The sequence below is a fragment of the Mustela lutreola genome, chromosome 13 (genome assembly GCF_030435805.1).
Source record: "Mustela lutreola isolate mMusLut2 chromosome 13, mMusLut2.pri, whole genome shotgun sequence".
Classification (NCBI taxonomy): Eukaryota; Metazoa; Chordata; class Mammalia; order Carnivora; family Mustelidae; genus Mustela; species Mustela lutreola.
Genome location: NC_081302.1, coordinates 40559898 through 40573552, shown reverse-complemented (window position 1 = coordinate 40573552; position 13655 = coordinate 40559898). Strand labels below are relative to the sequence as shown.

At 35.6% G+C, this 13655-nt stretch overlaps 1 pseudogene; it reads right to left on the bottom strand.

The window, feature by feature from the left end:
• Positions 1–838: 838 nt before the first annotated feature.
• LOC131813902 (elongation factor 1-gamma-like) lies at positions 839–8207 on the bottom strand (annotated as a pseudogene).
• Between the last annotated feature and the right edge of the window lie 5448 nt (positions 8208–13655).

Genomic DNA, 13655 nt, shown 5'->3' with positions numbered 1-13655 from the left:
AAATTTCCAGTGGGTGAACTGAGGAAGCAATTTCTAAACAGAGGTAATCCATACACTTGGTGTTTCTGTTGTGAGAAGTAAATGTTTATTCCAATGCATTTAAGCAAGGAGTATTAATGATTAATGACATTTTTGATTCTGTAACTAGACCTACAAATTCTTGAATAATTAATGAGGTACTCAACACTGCAGGGATCTCCATCTACTAAGAATTTGTGCGTGTGTGTGTGTGTGTGTGTGTTCAAGGTATTAATATTGAAAATGGTACAAAAATCATGAGGGAGAGATTTAGGATTGAAGTAATAATGTCTCTCAAAATATACAGTTTTTTTTCTTTCTTGTTTTTCATGTAAAATGTTTGCAAACTGTAAGTGAAATAACTATGATCTAATAGTATAAATAATGATATTTTTTTCTTAATTATGTCATCTTCTATAATAATAATGAACAGCCATTGAGATATTGCTAAATTGTAGATAGTGCTGGATTTTAAGAATAATATGAATTAGAAGGTATATAAGATTGAAAAGCTGTCATAATTCTTCATACTGTTTAGTCTGTTAGGGTGAGAGAAAATTATTTTAATGGGCCATCTTTTAAGGAATTACCTTTACATTCATTGGAGATACAGTTTTTGAGACATAAAATGAGAAAATAAGTGTTAGTCTATAAGTCATTACCATGTCATCCTAAATTCTAAAAGATAATCTCATTCTTCATATTTCGTATCTTATTATTATTTTCAGGTTGAGTTCTTAAAAAAAAAAAAGACATAATCCTATGATGATCACAGAATTAAAGACATAGATTTGAATGAGATCTTTAAGAATGTTTAACTCAATTTCTTTATTTTAAAAATCAGGAAACTGAAGCTTGGGCAGGTTAAAATTCTCCAGAATTCCCTCTAAGTCTGTGACATTCATTCCGTGTCTCTTAAATGAAGCCTTCATTTTGAAGTAATTCTTGTGATGGAGCAGCTCTGTGGTTTAAGGTCTTCAGATACTTGGAGAGTCTAGAAATGTAGCATTTCCTGTCACTTTGGAAATGTGTCATAGTTCCCTACATGATAACAAAGTGGAGGGCATCAGAGTATGTAAATTACCATTGAGTTCAGCTGTAAGTTATTCTCATTTCATTATCAAATAAAAACCGAGAGAAAAGTTACATAATACACAAAGTCGTGACAAAAATATTTTTAAAAACTAGCAATAAAATTATTTAGAATTTTGACAGTGTTGTTAATATAGTCCAGGTAGTTTTAATGTATATAAAATTAGTGTCATGAAGCCTACCTTTTTTATTCAGCTAATAATATGATATACACTAATATTCATATTTATGCATAGTAGGTATACCTATAACAGTGTAGTCACAAAACTGCAAATATTTCACTCCTCTGGAAATCAGAGAGCTTCAAAGTTAAATTGTAGGACAATTGGATTTCTAGTAGGATTTCTGTAGGACAACTAATTTCTAAATACACTTTTGGAAGCTTAAGTATTTTAAGTTTATCAATGAAAATAGAATTCTGATGATCTTATCATCTATTTACATTCTAAAAATATTTTTGAATGTGAATTATGGGTCACAGACTAGGAATATGATGGTAAACGAGATAAACACGGCCTCTGGCCTCTAACCATGAAGAGAATAAAATAATAACGGTATTTGAAAATACATTTTGACATGGAAAAAGTGTGTCACAGTAGAATATAATTAAAGTACAAATTAGGGCACCTAGGTCACCTAGGACCCTGGGATCATGACCTGAGCTGAAAGCAGAGGCCTTAACCCACTGAGCCACCCAGGTGCCCCTTTATGCACCCATTTTTAATGCACAACTTGATGAATTTGGACAAATATATAGCTCCATGTACTGACCATCCCAAGCACTGTATTTCTATCACCTGGAAAGTTTCTTCATGCCCTTTTACAATCTTCCCCCAAACCTCTCCCTAGGCAACCATGGTTCTGATTTAAATCACTATTGATTCATTTTGCCTGCTGTAAAACTTCATATAATAGAATCATACTCACATCCTTTGGTTGTCAACCCAAATCTCAGAGTTTAAATTCTAAGACTAAAATCTATAAGAAGAATAAAACAGGTAAAATATCAAGCCAGGCCCTGTATTGAAAGATGATCTAATAAAGCAATATCATTAAATTCAGCAGTGGGCCTTGGGATATTAGTCAATACAATACCCCACATTTTATTATTTTTTATACAGCATTCTATATTTTATTATGCATTTGTGAATTATATGAACAGAATACACTTTAAAGAACTTTTACTTTATTGTATCACTTTCTATGATTTCTTCAATTAATCAGAAACATCTATGTGTTTCCTAAACAACTGTTATTATTTACCTTAAGAATTCTGTAGTTTGTATAAAAAAACTTGATTTCTCTTTTCATGTTCACTGATTAAGGACAAAACCCTAACCCACTCCTAGGAAAGGTATAGGATTTATGGTTCCTATTTTTGTGATAAACTCATTTCTATTTCCATTTTATGTCTTTATGTCTTTGTTGGATTTCTGTAGTCTATTTTCTTCGAGTAACCTGGTTCTTCAAAGTGTACATTACTGTGCACTGACTTTGGTCAATTAATTAAATCAGTTAAGCTAAAGACATAAATTTTATTTTCAAACTCACATAAAACTTCTAATCATTTAAGAATTAGTTCAGAGGACTACCACAAATTATTGTCTTAACCTCAAAATTCCTCTTTGAAAAAATGAAATATCATTTTTTTTTTCAGTGTCTTATCATTTTATTTCGGAAATATTTCTCATGTCAGTTCACTTCTCTCTATCCAACCATCTTCATCCTAATTCAAACTACTGTTATTTCTTGTCTGAATTATTGCAATATTTGGTTAATTGCAAGAGTCCACCTTCTACTTCTCTAGCTCCTTCTACTTTACTTTGAAACCTAACAGAAAAATATGTCTATCTGTAGCCTGTTGGAACCAGTTTTCAAAACATAAAACTGATCACTCTGACTTCCTTACATAACTCCAACCAGTGACTTCCAAATACTTCTAGGATAGTGATAAATTCCTCAGTCTGGCCCATAAAGCTATCTATCCCTTTTTTTTTTTTTTATACTTTTTTTATTTTTTATAAACATATATTTTTATCCCCAGGGGTACAGGTCTGTGAATCACCAGGTTTACACACTTCACAGCACTCACCAAATCACATGCCCTCCCCAATGTCCATAATCCCAACCCCTTCTCCCAAACCCCCTCCCCTCGGCAACCCTCAGTTTGTTTTGTGAGATTAAGAGTCACTTATGGTTTGTCTCCCTCCCAATCCCATCTTGTTTCATTTATTCTTCTTCTACCCACTTAAGCCTCCATGTTGCATCACCACTTCCTCATATCAGGGAGATCATATGATAGTTGTCTTTCTCTGCTTGACTTATTTCGCTAAGCATGATACGCTCTAGTGGAAAAAAGACAGCCTTTTCAATAAATGGTGCTGGGAAAATTGGACAGCCACATGCAGAAAAATGAAATTGGACCATTTCCTTACACCACACACAAAAATAGACTCAAAATGGATGAAGGACCTCAATGTACGAAAGGAATCCATCAAAATCCTTGAGGAGAACACGGGCAGCAACCTCTTCGACCTCTGCCGCAGCAACATCTTCCTAGGAACAACGCAAAAGGCAAGGGAAGCAAGGGAAAAAATGAACTACTGGGATTTCATCAAGATCAAAAGCTTTTGCACAGCAAAGGAAACAGTTAACAAAATCAAAAGACAACTGACAGAATGGGAGAAGATATTTGCAAACGACATATCAGATAAAGGACTAGTGTCCAGAATCTATAAAGAACTTAGCAAACTCAACACCCAAAGAACAAATAATCCAATCAAGAAATGGGCAGAGGACATGAACAGACATTTCTGCAAAGAAGACATCCAGATGGCGAACAGACACATGAAAAAGTGCTCCATATCACTCGGCATCAGGGAAATACAAATCAAAACCACAATGAGATATCACCTCACACCAGTCAGAATGGCTAAAATCAACAAGTCAGGAAATGACAGATGCTGGCGAGGATGCGGAGAAAGGGGAACCCTCCTACACTGTTGGTGGGAATGCAAGCTGGTGCAGCCACTCTGGAAAACAGCATGGAGGTTCCTCAAAATGTTGAAAATAGAACTGCCCTATGACCCAGCAATTGCACTATTGGGTATTTACCCTAAAGATACAAATGTAGTGATCCAAAGGAGCACATGCACCCGAATGTTTATAGCAGCAATGTCCACAATAGCCAAACTATGGAAAGAACCTAGATGTCCATCAACAGATGAATGGATCAAGAAGATGTGGTATATATACACAATGGAATACTATGCAGCCATCAAAAGAAATGAAATCTTGCCATTTGCAACAACATGGAAATATCATTTGATACATAATTTTGGCATGGAGCAATTTCCTTTAGAAACTCACTGGCAATCTAGGAAGTACTGAAATCCGGTAAATTTGATAATTGTTGGATATGACCCTTTGCTGTTAGTGTTTATGTGCACTGCATTTCCCAGAAGCAAAGTCCAAATCCTACCAGATGTTATAGCAACTCTGTCTTAGCCCATTACTCTAATTAATCTAGGCTTATTATCAGGGCTTCCAACTTGCAAATAGAAAGTCAAAGAAGATATAGAATTAGTGAACTTTCTGAGATTAATTAGGAGGAAAAGAAACCTCCAAACATTTCTGATATAGTAAATTCTTTGATCTATAACAATACCATGTACATTCCCAACACACATCTGAAATAAAAGCTTGAAGGCATAAAAAATGTGCTCATAATAGAAATTATTGCTGAAGCTAGCCAGATGCCTTTTCATTTGTAATAAATTGCTAAGTTATACTACACACATATGGCTTTTAGTTATCCAAATATTATTAAAACATAAAAATTACAACTCTTTTCTCTATTGAGACTAAAAACACTAACAAGTTTCTTGCCATAAGGAAGAAACAAGTAAGTTCCTAGTATCAAAAATATAAATATTTTACACATGTAGCTTAATCACCTCAAAGACAGGAGGAATGTGGTTGAAGAGTTACATTAGGTAGTACTTCAGAGTAAACACTTGCTTCATAACATGAAAGCAAATTCATACATTTAAAGGAAACAAAAGAAGATGACAAAAAAAGTTGACATTGTGCATTCTTGAATTTACAGTAATTATGCTCTTGGCCTTAAATTGCAAAATTGTAAGCACATAAATTAAAAACTTCAGAGATTCAAGTAAACTTATATTTAAAGGTTAAAAACAAGGTGGGGCGCCGGAGTGGCTCTGTTGGTTAAGCAGCTGACTCATGATTTCAGCTCGAGTCATGATCTCGGCTCAGGTCATGATTTCACATCATGAGATTCAGCCCCAGGTAGGGCTCTGCACTCATCATTGAGTCTGTGTAAGAGTCTCTCTCTCCTTCTCCCGTTGCCCCTTTCCCTCACTCGTTCTCTCTCTCTCTCTCTCAAATAAATAAATAAATAAATAATAAATCTTTAAAGATAAAAACAAGGGTATTATATATTTTGGATTGTTTCTGACCCTCTGAGTGGAAAACAGTCTTCTATGCCAAAATTAAATAAATCAAAGAAATTCTCTCTAATGTAGGCTGGTTACCACAAGAGTTATGATTCCTAAGTAGCCCACTAAAAGTAACTTCTAGGGAGTTAAATTAAGGATAAGCTCCAGCATGGCAAATGTTTGACAAGGATGTTTTGCCATATTCTGTCACTTCTAAGAAATATTGGAAGTCTGGCTTTCAGGGCATTTTATTCTACCAGGCAGCTAAACTCAAAGTTTGCACTTGATATCTGTTCTGCAAGCACATTTCAGGCCAATCACCTGACTTCATACTAATATATTGTTTTAGAAATAAGAAATAAGATTAACTTTACTGGCACTTATAAAATTGTATACTACAGACCTCTCGAATAAGAATTATATTGGAATCTTGTTAAAAATGCATATTCCTGAATGCCACCATATCTCTATCACATCAGAATATAAATTGTAGAGGTCAAAGAGAGTGCATTTTTAATCAACTTTGTATTCAATACATATGCAACAAACCAAATTACCAGGCTAATAATATAAGATGTAAGAACAGAAGGGATACGATCTGATGAGAATTTCAGATCCTTTTGCCTTCCAGGTATGAAGAAGTAACTCCCTTCTTTCTGGACCTTCACACTGGTGTGGGAAGAAGGCAAGGGCATCTGAGAGACTCCAGTACCCTGGGTGGGACTTCTGTTTTATTTTAACTCATTGTAGTTATCCGTATCTGAAAATATATATTTTATTTCTTATTGCTCTAACATTTATGAGCAGAGGTGGAGTGAACAGTTGTCAATAAGTATTTTATAAATGAGCAAATGAATTAAATGTCTGCATGTAACATTACCCTATATATATGTCCATGAAGTTACCAGGAATTTATGATGAATTTGATAGCCCCCTAACTGTGAAGATGACTTCAGTTCCTCAATAACTGAGAGGGTAGATTCCAGCTTTATAGAAGCAGAAGAATTTTTTTTTTTCAGTCTTTGATATTAGAATGCCCTTCCCCACTACCTCTTACCCTAGTTTAATAAATGATAACCGTATAAATAACCTCTCAGCCTTCAATCATCTTCTCTTCTGTGAAAAGTTCCTGGTGCTTTTAGACATCATTAATAAAATTTCAGCAGTCATTCTTAATAAAAATCCCATAACCAAAATAAAAATGTAATAATGACTTAAAAATGATAATCTAACAAGAATATTCACATTGTTAATGTTTGATCATTAGTTTTAAAATCAAGAACCTATCACTGACACCCATTGATTTTCTTTTTCTTTTTTTTTTTTTTTTTCTTCTTTCAATGTTCAGTTTCTTTACTACCTCTCATCTCTCTAAAGGGCAGGTGCAGACATCTGGGTCAATGGCAAGAGATGGTCACTTAAAGATACTGCTCTGATTGGAGACTTTGCGCACATGCTGGAAGGTCCCCTCCCAGGGAAAGTACTCTCAAACCATTCTCTGGGTCTCCTTGCTTCCAGGATCTAGTTCACAGCCTTGGAAGACATAGACTCCCAAAATGGAGTGACTACTCTTAGTTCCAAAGAGGAAGACACTCATAAAGGCATTCTTCCTTAGCTTGTCCAGTCACTGGAACATTCCATTGATGAGGTCACAAACATGAAGTTCTAAGTGAGCTCTTCAAAGAAGGAGTACTTGGAGTATCATAGGGATCAGCCATCCTTATCAAACTACAGCAGTACCACAGAAAGGGTGTCCTTGTTGGAGCATTTGCACATAAAGCCATTCAAAATAAAGGTCATCTTGATCAGGTGAGTAAAGGAGTTCTTGGCCTTTGACTTAGCAGGCAGTACCTGCTTTATCTTCATCCATCTCCTCAGCAACAGGGAAAGTCCTCTTTACACTCTGGCTGGGGATTCTGCTTTTCTCTGGTGAGCCTTTCAGTTTCTGTGATGTATCCATTTTAGGCTACATGTCTGCACACATTTTAACATCAAACTGGGCTCTCTTCTCACCTTCTGGGAAAGAGTTTCACCTTTCCCCGAACAGTCTGGAAGTGGGACTAGTCAATGCATATAAGGAACCAGTGGCTAATATTGGCGGAGGTCTGGTTGAGAGAAAGCCCCAGGACTTGTTGATGGAGCCACTGCGGGGTTCAGACAACTGTGATGTTAGCCAACATCTTGTGTTCTCCATCAAAAAAGTCCTTGTTTTCAAGTGAGCACCCAACAGCCCCCAAAGTTATCCCACCTCCTCATTTCCATGCTCTGTATCCTGCTTGTTGTGGCACATGAAGCCCAACGTGGAAGGTATTGACTGGCTGGTGGCACTATGCTGCTATCAACAAAGTTCACCTAATGTGTCACCTGTTGTTTTTAGAGTACATCCTGGCAGCTCCTCGTTGCTCACAGGGTAGGCTGTGACATTGCTCTCAAATACACAGGATCCATGGTTACCTTAAAGTGCTGGAAACTTGCTGGAAATTTATGGAGAAATTTAGGGGTGTAGTTGGTTTGGTCAAAGTCAAAGTGGGGAGCTACAGACAACATGCCAACCCGAACCCCACCATACTGAGCTGCATTGAGGGCCTTGAAGTTCTTCTAATTTTCAGGATATGCGTATAGGATTCCAGCCACCATGGTGATTGCACAGAGAAAGGGCCACTGATTCTTCACTAGCAGCTTTTGATTTATCCTTACATCTTCATTCCAACCATCTCTGCCATCCCATTCTCTTGTTCTTTTGACGGCACCATTGCGAATGATACCTACTTCATCACCCATCTAGCTCATCTTCAGTCTTGTGTATTCCCAGAATACTTTTTTGAAAATCCATATCTAAGTGTGACACATATCCACTTAAAACATTTCTATGTTTCCATATCACTCATTGGATAAAATTCATAATCTTTTGATTGATGTAGAGGATCTCCATTATCTGGTCCTTAACTTTTACTGCAAATGATTCCTGACAATTCCTGAACTTTACCTCCTCTGCCAGACAAAACTATTTATGGTTTCTCAAAGGTATAAAAATGTTTTCTGTTTCTGTACCTTGGCATATGTTCTCTCATTTTGAAAAGCTCTTCTGCCTACTTAAGGACCTGGAAAATGGCTACTCAACTCTAACTCAAGTAGATTGTCTGTATGAAAATGTCTCTGACTTCCCCTTTGTCATTTATTACCTCCTTGTATTTCCCTTCTATGTTTTACAAGCTTTTATCATAGGCACTCTTTACATTGTTCTGAAGCCATTTTTTTATGCGAAATAAGTTGATCATTTTGAGCTTCTTTACTATTAACTTCTAAAGAAAAATCTAAACAGACATATTTTTAATCACTTGACACCCCAACCCTACTCTCAAAGCCATAGAAAACCAAACAATGAGATGATTTCCAGATCCATGGTGTCCTGGTCAATCCACTGAAGAGAAAACACAGATCAACTAGGTGATCATATTTTATCTTTCAGGAACTCGAAATGGAAAATGTAGGAGCAATAAAGTGGCTTTTAGCAGAAGATAAATCTAGAAAGGCCCGCTCAAGGAATACCCTGAAATACTTTATGTCAGGTAAGGTGAAGAGCAAGATTCATGCTGGAGTTATGAGGAAAGAAGAGTTAGGAGTAAATAGGAACTATATGGCAAATCAAGTATCTGTGCACAATGGAAAACAAGACAAAGTAAACTAGTAGCAAAAGGGTGGAGTTATAAAAATTTGGAGGATCATGAATTGTTTTAGAACAGAAACCATAATCATTAATAATTCTGTCTGATCTACAGCTTATGTACTGCCTGAGATCCCACCCCCTGCAAGGAAAAAAAAAAAAGTAGGTTTCTAAATTCTCTTATTGCTCTGCAATATTATAATTTCTATCTACTCATGGCCTAATTATGCATTTTTTCTTGTCTAAATAGTTATTCTTAAAACAGCTTCTTCATTACTCAAAGTAACTTGAGTGACTCCCTTCTTTTAAGCCATGAATATCTTTTCCCACCACAGCAGGAATTTTACACAGGCTGGGATCCTCTCATCTCTCATTATATCTCTGAAACATCATAAGTACCTTCCTTTTTCCCCAGTACTAGATACTATTAACATGCCCCAGTCTGTCCCCAAAGTCTTTTTGCTTACCCTACAAGTTGCTGATTTATTGCAAGCAGGCGAGTTACAGTTTATAATCTCTTATAGTAACTACCATGAAGGAGCAGAGACAGGACAGCTGGTCAAGCTAAACTATCTGAAAACAAACAAAAAAAAGAGTTAATCAAACGTCTTAACTCACATATGAACAAGTATTTCAAGGTGCGACATATCCCACAGAGATTACAATAGAGAACAGTGAAGATAGTAAAAGTAGCTGGTCACTTAAACAAAAAATGATAGAAGTCTACAACATCTGATACAGCTACTAAGATGAGCACTTTTAAAAGGTCTATTTGCAAAACATTCTCATTTTCCCAGAACTTCCCCATTGAGGCTCTCAGCCGGCCCTTAAATTCTGCATAGTGATTTGTTCAGATGACACCATTTCTTGTACCCAAGTTTCAATTAACTCCACACACCCTCACGTTCCTCAGTTTCTTCCCAGGTCTGGAAACCTCTCATTTTAGACGTTCTGAGAGTATACAAATGTCATAATACTAAATAACATGGCAGAAATGGCATAGCTATAACAAACATACTTTTTGAATTATCTATATTTGCATATATCAATGCAAGAAGCTCAATAATTCCACAGATTACTAACCATAATTTACAATATATTCATTTATGAGTAGTAATTCCTTCAGGTCAGCAACCTAAATTATCTGTAACTTAATTTTCTATATCACTATATTATCTCAAAGGAGTGTTATGAAGTATGGCTAATTAATGATTATAGCATCTTGAAAATTCAATGTGCCATATTAATGCTAAATAATATGGTAGCAATGATGTTAGGTGTGTAGTACATCAATGGACATTTACAAGTGATAAACAAATTAAATAAACATATCATTGTCTGAACTATTACTCATCCAAAAGTGGATTAGTTCATATTTATATTTGCCTAATCTAAAGACAGAAGTATTAACTTAATTATTATTCCATTCCTATTCTAAGAAATACACTAGGAAATATTTTACAAGTTGGAAAATGAGAAAACCAAACACAAAAATGTGATTTTTGCATCCAAAGCTTAAACTCTTTCAAAGAAAAAAAAAAGTTACACACCTGACTTCACAATCCACTCATGCAACCAGGTGTTTGCTTTATTCAAACAGTAAGTATATATATATATATATATATATATATATATATATATATAATTGGTAATATCAGAATCATTACTATGTTCTCAGTGTACTGACATCCTGTTAAAATTTTCTAAAATAATGATATATCCAGTATATGACAAGATCTGATTTTGAAAACATGTGATCTATAGATCAATAAATTAGAGTTAACTACCTAGGTCATATTCTCTGGGTAATAAGGAGAAAATATAAGGTAGTTCTTTCACAGCTAAAAAGATATTAGTATAGGCAGAAAAATGCTCCCGGATACATCAAGGCATAGAAAGTTCTCTATATTTGATCACTGTATTTTCTCCTCCCTAACACTCTCTATAATTTTGTTAGGATATGGGTAAGTCTAGAATTGAGCCCTTGTGTTTCATGAAGAAATCCACCAGCAGTTGGAGTTTGGGAGGTGACTGTTAAGAAGAAGAGTGGTTTGGTAAAAGGTCTGTCAAACCAGCCAACAGATTCCATTCCCCTAGCCAAAATGATCAGCTCAACTGTGGAAGAATTACAAGACTATTCTTTGAATAGCTAGGTAAGAAGTGTTTCTTCTCTACCTATGGGAAAATGAAGATGCTGTTATTTCTAATTACTTTTAACCGTGAGGAGATCAGCCTAAGGACAAAGGAAGAGAACAAAATAAAGAAATGTTAAAGAAACAGAGATGAATCCCTCATCAGATTAGGGCTCAAGCCTTTCTTACTTCTACATTATTCACGTACATGAGCCAGTACACAGGTTTACAATGGTATGGATTGTAAAACAATATGAACAATACAAACCCACCTCTTCTATAATGGTATAAACTCTTTACACCAATGTCTTTAGCATATAAATGTGTGCATGTGTGTATACACACATCTATCTATCTATCTATCTATATCCCAAGTACCATGTATGTTTGATTGTAAAAAAATTTATTACATATTTTTATTTTAAAATGTTTTTGATCCTAGTTGATTCTAAATAACCCACAAATTTTGTTTGGTTGCTGTTATTAACTATAGGGCTCCTAAGATAGTGTCCTTTATAGCTCTTTCTTTATAGACTTCGCCAGTCCAGAGAGTCTTTCTTGCTTCTGATTTCCTTCATGAATGTTCTTCCTTTTCCTTTTCATGGTGTTATTTCTTTTCAGTTTATCCTACTGCTTCTGCAATATTATTGACTTAACAAAGTTTCATAAGATGGTTTTAAAATGTACAGCCTAGTAAAAGCTTTCTATACCTCTCTGGGTCTCTGGAGTTCAACCTTACTATTCAAGTGCATATAGCTTAGAAAATAATAGTTTTTAGAGGGATGCCTGGCTGGTTCAGTTGGTTAAGTGGCTTAACTGGCTTCAGCTCTGGTCATGATCCCAGGGTCCTGGGATGGAGCCCCGCATAGGGCTCCCTGCTCAATGAGGAGCCTGCTTTTCCCTTCCCCTCCTCTCTTCCCCCTGTCTGTGCTCTTTCTCTCTGTCAATGAATAAATAAATAAAATCTTTAAAACATAATAGTTATTAGATAGACATATAGATAAAATATATAGATACTTTATGGCTGAACTTACATATTATATGTCTATGGAGATATGTCTACATTATCTCATTCTATTGTATCTCAAATAAAGATTTTACCTGATGCTTATCAGTGTGAACAGTGTATATAGAACTCCCCACTCCTTATGTATGGAATGCGTGGTGGTTTGTTTCAAAAGAATACACTTTGAAAAGAGAAAAAGAAAAAGAAAAATTTCACAGTGGAGGAATCTATCAAATACCACTTCAGCCAGGTAACCATGATTAACACCAATAAGTCATGTCGATTCATGTACTCTTCGTATGATGTGATCAGAACAGAAGTTATTTCTGCAGTCTTCCAACCAAAAACCCATAACCCCAGTCTAATTATAGGAAACAAATCAGACAAATCCCAGTTGAGGGATCTTCCACAAATATGTGAGCAGTTCTCCTCACAACTGTCAAGGTATGAAAAACAAGGAAAGGGAACAAGGGAAATATGAGAGAATCTATGGCCAAAAGGAGCCTAAGGAGATGTGATGACTAATTGCAATGTGATATCCTGTATGGGATTTTAGAGTAGAAAAAACTAAAGAAATATGAAAAAAAAAATGAGCCCTAGTTAATAATAATGCATCAATACCAGTTCATTAATTATGATAATATACAAATATATATTTATTTACATATTTTCTAATATGTAAATAAAATGGGAAGTTAAGTGGGTGTATATGGAACTCTATCCTACACTCACACTTTAGAATACTCAAAAAGTATTCTGAAATAAAAAAGATTAATTAAAAAAAAACTATATTTGGGGTGCTTGAATGGGCTTAGGTGATGTTTTCTCTCTTTGAGTTACTCATCTAGAGCCTAAGCCAGAAGCAGTCTAAATGAGCACCTTAGGCCATTTTCCCCATGTCCATACCACTGAGCTCTTACATTGCTGAGCTCTGACACTTAGGTAGAGAAAAAAGTCACACACACACACACACGGAAAGAGAAATAAGAAAAAAGCAGTCCTTCTCCCAGACTATGGATCTAACTCTCAACCTGGTGGGCTTATCAAGAACAGCAGAGCTGTGGGGCGCTTGGGTGGCTTAGTGTGTTAACCCTCTGCCTTCGGCTCAGGTCATGATCTCGGGGTCCTGGGATCGAGTCCCGCATTGGGCTCTCTGCTCAGCAGGGAGCCTGCTTCCCTTTCTCTCTCTCTGCCTGACTCTCTGTCTACTTGTGATCTCTCTCTGTCAAATAAATAAATAAAATCTTAAAAAACAAAACAAAACAAAACAAAAAAAAGAAACA